This window comes from Chenopodium quinoa, unplaced genomic scaffold, assembly GCF_001683475.1.
Source record: "Chenopodium quinoa cultivar QQ74 unplaced genomic scaffold, ASM168347v1, whole genome shotgun sequence".
In the NCBI taxonomy this organism is placed as follows: domain Eukaryota; kingdom Viridiplantae; phylum Streptophyta; class Magnoliopsida; order Caryophyllales; family Amaranthaceae; genus Chenopodium; species Chenopodium quinoa.
In genome coordinates this window covers 7,070,785-7,077,094 of record NW_018744593.1, presented here as the reverse complement: position 1 = coordinate 7,077,094, position 6,310 = coordinate 7,070,785, and the positions used below count along the sequence as shown (strand labels likewise).

The 6,310-nt window shown below is 31.7% G+C and overlaps 1 long non-coding RNA gene across 3 annotated transcripts; it reads right to left on the bottom strand.

Annotated features, from left to right (window-relative positions):
* Positions 1-368: 368 nt before the first annotated feature.
* On the bottom strand, positions 369-6,056 carry LOC110699746. 3 transcript variants are annotated; one of them, XR_002506988.1, is made up of 3 exons: positions 5,627-6,056; positions 1,807-1,829; positions 369-764 (listed from the first exon to the last, which is right to left on the bottom strand). It is a non-coding gene; the product is annotated as an uncharacterized LOC110699746 (long non-coding RNA). The 3 variants fall into 3 exon arrangements; XR_002506990.1 differs by having other exon boundaries at positions 1,807-1,819; XR_002506989.1 differs by lacking the exon at positions 1,807-1,829.
* Between the last annotated feature and the right edge of the window lie 254 nt (positions 6,057-6,310).

Genomic DNA, 6,310 nt, shown 5'->3' with positions numbered 1-6,310 from the left:
CCTGTATACATGCAATATAAATTTTTGTATAATATAAATTATCAAAAATATTTCTAGATACGACAAAAGCAATCAAAATATACCTCATATATAAAATTAAAACATCCAGCCACAATTAAATTGAATCATTCATACAAATTTTTTTTTTTAATACAAACAAATACGTGAGTTAAATATCAAAACACCTTTTTAATTAATGTTGATTTAATAAAAAATTATGCTTAGATATACCAATACCATATTGATCTACAATTCACATAAATCATCGTAGTTGTCATTTGGTTGATGGTTTCCGGTTACATATGCAATCCACCTTTCCCTAAGCTCCTCTATCATTTGTTAAGAATATGTAGGAGGAACTTGCTTAAAATACTACAAAACAATGTAAAATATATACATATTAGTTAATAATATAAAATAAGTTCATCTAAATAAATATAAATAAGTATATCGTTTTTCTTTTTTGACAAAACGTAGCAAGCAGATATTAGTACACAGTTCCAGCAAAGTGGCCCAAGCACCAGCTCAAACAATTACAACCTCAGCAAGCACCTGTTACTCCACGTCCCAGCCAAGAGACCTAAGTACCATCTCAACCACCTGCACAGCGGCCCCCTTTCCATCCAGCAGAAGTGGCGCCAGCACAGCCTAAGCCATCTCCATCTCCTTCACTGCCACAGAAACCATCTATATCACAAGGAGGTGACAAGCCAATTTAGACAAAAACCACAACAGTCACCTCCAACATCTTCTGCAAACCACAACTGTCCAGAAGCTTATGAGTTGTTAATCAACCATAATCCGATACAAAACTGTCCAGAAGCTTATGAGTTGAAGGTAACAAACTAGTTCATTCTCATTAGATACATTCAAACATACGTTTAAACATGGAGAATTCAGGTTAAAAGAGCGAGGCCTAAGAAATAATGACCTGCTTTATAAACAAAAAAAGGTGATCCAATATTCAGGCTTTATAATCACAAGGATAAATTCTAGTGAAATGCCAGGTGGAACCATTGTACATTAGAGATACATTATATTCGAATAAACCATAATATATTCATGCTAATACTTACTGTAGGCGTCGCTCGAAGTGCGCCTACGTTAAAGCATGTGTGAATATGCTTGGCACTCATAGGAAGTGGGAATTGAACTTACGATTAGGGACAACGATTAGGGACAAAGCAAAGTAGGGAGCCGCCAACAAATTTTTAAGGAACTTGTAAACCGTTTACGGAGCATAAAAAGGCAACCACGATAAGGGACAACGATAGGCAACAACGATTGACCCGTGAAGGTTACACCCCATTCATAATCCATGAGATTACTAACTCCATATGGTTCGGAACCACGAAAGAAGAATCGGGGATGATGGTGCGAAGTGAATCATGGAGTCACATTCGCCCGTATTGGTCTCTACTCGATTCTTATATGAAAAGCATTTCTGCGATCTCAAAGGCATGCAAACAAAGATTCAATTTGCTCCAAACTATTATTATGCTAAATTGGTTGAATATTAATGCAACATATATTCTAAAATATTTGTGATCACTTGATTAAACAATAAGATTAAAAAGGAACCTAAACCGGTCGTCCAAAATTATCTTATTAGGCGTGATTTTCAATTACATTTTTCCTTTAAACATGCAATATGGTGATCATAACAAAAAAAAAATAGAATAAAAATTAATATTGGAAGCAATTCAACAATATTAGCGTTAGTCAAATCAAATATAAAATAACCCTAATCATGATACTATCAATATTAAAATTAAATAAGAGTAATTAAATTAGTTAATTACTCACATTCCGCGCGTTCCTTTAAATTGCTACATCATGAATAAATTGTTAGTAACTTCAATAAAAAATATAAATCAAATAGAAATTAAATTAAATAAATATAGATTTAATTTGGTCCAAACCCTCAGTTATTTATACCTTTTATGCCTTGGTTCAAGGACGGAACCTCAGGTTTAGTATAGACTCCTTGGAGTGCTTATGGGAAGAATGATGTAATTAGGAATATAGGTTTGAGACTTAGAATATGAAAGAAAGAGAAGAGAATGATTTTTGGTTTAAAAGATAGAAGGATTTGATTATAATACTTGTTGATGATTGAAAAAGGGGAGATATGACCTCTATTTATAAGAATAAAAGAAGGTCTAAGAATCAAGGAAAGTTAAGAATTCAAATCGGATAATACTCTTGCAATAGACAGTAGTTTTTGCGGTTTTTGTTTTTATCATATATTTTGATCCAGATATTGGAATAACATAAATAATATATCGTTGGAAATCGTTTGAAGTCTACTTTCTAACTTAATTGGAATCAGATTAAAATATGTTGTAGAATAAAAGATATAGACGAAATAGTGAGACGGTGTCAGTTTTGGATAGATTTTGACATTTTATTCATATCTTTTCCGTTATAACTTGGAATTGATATTATAAAATATCATTGGAAAGATAATTTCAAGTGCTATCCAACCATATAAAATTTGGATTAAAACTATGACGCAAGAAAATAATATCTGTCTATCTTTGAACGTCTTTCAAATCGGATAGAAATAGGATTTTCAAAAAGAAAAGTTTTATTCAATTTCAAACTCTTTAATCTTATCTTTTCAAAAAGGATAATTAAGATCTTATAAAAACTTATAGAATTTTCTAATTAATCCTAATTGGTTTAGTAATGGGATTAAATAATTTGGACCCTCCACATGATAATTGGGTCGTAGGTAAGGTGGGCTTAGGTTCGGTTTGGGTTCGACTTAATATTTTGGCCATAACTTATTCTTTATAACTCGGATTTGGGCTAATAATATATCGTTAGAAAACACTTTTCAAACCCCATCCAATTATTAAATCATTAAACCCAGACTATGGACCAAAATAAACAGGATTAAACATTTTTATAAAAAAGACACGAAATGAATGATTTTAAAGGACATGAAATGAATTATTTTGGGTTTAAAGACACGAGAAGAGGAAAATAAGTTATGGTTTGGGGAAATGAGCTAGAATTTGGGTTGGTTTATGAAATGAAAATATGGATTTAAGCACTCCAAGATTAAATAATCAACCCGACTAATAATGGTTGTGAAAGGTTGTTCATCATCGAGTTTGATTTTGGGGAGACATTTTTAGGTGTCTACACTTACTAATATACTCTAATTTACTAGCTAAGCCATGAATTTATAACATTATGATTTATAAATAATTAGTAAAAGCTACAACACATATTTTTCTCAGAGAACGGAATTCATAGAGAGCAATGATCGATCGAGGGGATCAGCAAATACAAATGGTTATTAACCAGCATGACTAAACCCTTTCTTTGAAAATTATTCTTGTTAGAGTAGTTCAACTAGAATATATAGTCTATAATCCCTTCTTTATTTTGCTTTCTACTTACCATTTTATGTTCCATTGAATATTTAGTTCAAGATTCATCACCTGAATATGACTCGATTTGAACCACCTGACTTTCACCTCGAACATTTACTATTCTTTAAAGTCATTACCCACCCACAAACCACATGAATCACATTAGAACTATTGACAGATTTTTCTAGAATCATAAACTTTATATGACCTATAATCAACCCATCCATGTCATATAAATATATAGTACACCTGTAGCACAATAGATTTCCATAACCTAGTGCAATTAATTCATGCATATCTCCGAACTTCCTCCATTCAAGAGTAAATACACTACTTAAAAACAAACGAACATTTAGGAAAAAGTTATCAGAAATAAAAAATACAAGTAAGAAATTATTGATAAAAGAATTAAAAAACACGACTGACAACTCAAAACAGTAGAGTAAAAACCTTCCTACCTATTCTATAGAACAAGTTGCAGGGAAATTAATTAATTCGATAGTTTAATTAAGATAATTACTTAAAACAGATATAAAGTAGTTAAAAATTCAATTAAATAGAACAACTTCAACAACTGAAGAACAGAAGAGGAAGTAGCAGCATCTTTCGTTCCTATTAATAGCAACAAGAATCTAGTCAAGACTACAATGCTTGCATCAATTTGCGAGAGATTATTTCACAGGTACTCCTATTATGTACTTGTACTTACTCTACTATCCGACATTATTATTTTGTCTCCTTAAGACTGTAACACCTTGCTCAAATGGATAATAAGCCAAGATAATACTCTTAATTAATCTAATGATTCGTCTAAACAGATGGAAATAGAAGAGTGCAAAATATTCTCCCATGAAAATTAACTACGACGGGTAAGCATTATATAGAAGATATGTGAAAATGTACGACACGGGAAAACCCAGGGGTAGGGGTAGGGGCAATGTAGGGCATTTGGGGTTCAGTTTGTTTATTGCTAGCTTAGGTGCTAAAATCTAAAGCTAAACTTGGACCATCTGCAGACTAAAAGGATTCTTCGAATGTCTCAATCAGCAACTAGTAAGTTTAGCAATAAAAAAGATGATCAACTAATTACTTTATTAGTTTGATAAGCAAATTATAATACAAATTGGTACATTTACTTGTAAACCAGAACACACCTACTAATTGTACCCGTACCGTATCTGAAGTTCATAAAATAGAATGTTACAAATATAATTTATTGAGAAAATTAAAAGCAAGACAACATAGTACTGAGTTTTATTGTTTCAGAAATACAGTAGTTTCCAGCTTTGTACCAGTTTAGTCAAGAAAAAAAAACACCTTAATTGCTACTACTTGGACAATAGAACATACTAGTACATTTCAGTAATTCACTGACAAAATTTTTCTACAACAAAAAGTAGCTCATATATAACCGTTGAAGATAATGAAGAATTATATCCCAATGTCAATAGTAGTAGTTGATAATTATCTAGTTGATCAAAATACACTCGAAATGTCGATGTAAACTAGCTTAATTAGCACTACAACTCCTTCTTTGAATTTTTTTTTCTTGTCATAGGGTAGTTCAAGTAGAATATTTAGACTATAACCCCTTCTTTGTTTTGCTTTCTACTCACCATTTTATGTTCCATTAGGCATCAAACTCTATATTCAATTTTGTCTGACCTTAAATGCAGATGAATATTCAGCCAAAGAAGAGGTAAAATAGCAAGTCTATGTAGACTCTAAATCATATTCAAAAGGAGATGTAAACACAAAAACCCCAACATTTTGTTTTCAAACAAACCTTATTCACAAAATGGGCTCAACCATATCCTCATCAATTCTACCAACAACATATATTACCACCACTAAACCAAAACCAAAAATTGTATTTTTATTTCACTGTTTTAAGTCCTATCTCTTTGTTCCTTTTTTAAAAAAAAATCTGATTAGGGTTCTAAATTGAACTTAGGTAAGATTAATTTGGCAAAAATAATTTTGATTACAATTGAAATAAAAGTAAATTCGACAAAATTGAGCATAATTTGATTGAACTAAATGCAGTAATTCGGCTTAAATATATACATACAAACAATCGATGAATTTATCCCTAAAACAAGAACTTTGATGTTTTTTTCAATCACCTAAAATTCGAATTCTACGAATTTACTTCTGTTTCCTACATAATTTGAATGACTCATGCAATTAGATTAACAATTATCAAAATCCAATTACTATATCACAAGAAAAATTCGAACCTCAATTTACTGGTGGCTCAGCAGACAGGTCCGGTACAGCAGAAGTGGAGCGGCGGTAGAGCGATGGTGGAGCAGCGGTAGAGCGGCGGTGGAGCTGAACAATAAGCGGATGATGAAGGTTTTGCTATGGAGGTTTGATGGAGGTTTCACTTTTTTTTTTTTATGATGAATGAGAAAAAGGTTTCACTTTTTGATGAAATTCATGAAAGTGTAAGTGATGCGGGCTTCAATGCCTTCAATTTTCACTTTTATCCACTTTAATTTGATAATTTGGGTAAATTATTACTCCGTATGTAATTTCCTCCTAATTAAAAAAATAATATAATACAAAACGGTTGTCAAGATGACCGTTTAATATCTTTTATAATACATAATTATTTTTTTTAATTATTTGAGTAAAAAGAAATATAGAACGGTTAACTATGCTAACCGTTTCATATGTATTAACATACAGAACGCCTCTTATATTAAAACAATCTATATTCTTTTGGAGAACACCTACCTCTGATAACCGTATATTTTGCAATCTCTAATCTAGTTTTCGGTGTAGTGCAAATCAACCAAAGGAAGCAACTCCGTCTTACCACAAACCAAAAGGATCCGGCTTTAAGGTCCCAAAAGGTCTAAACAGCTACCTTAGCATACACTATCCTAGAGTAAACCAATGATACTCTCAAACCGTGC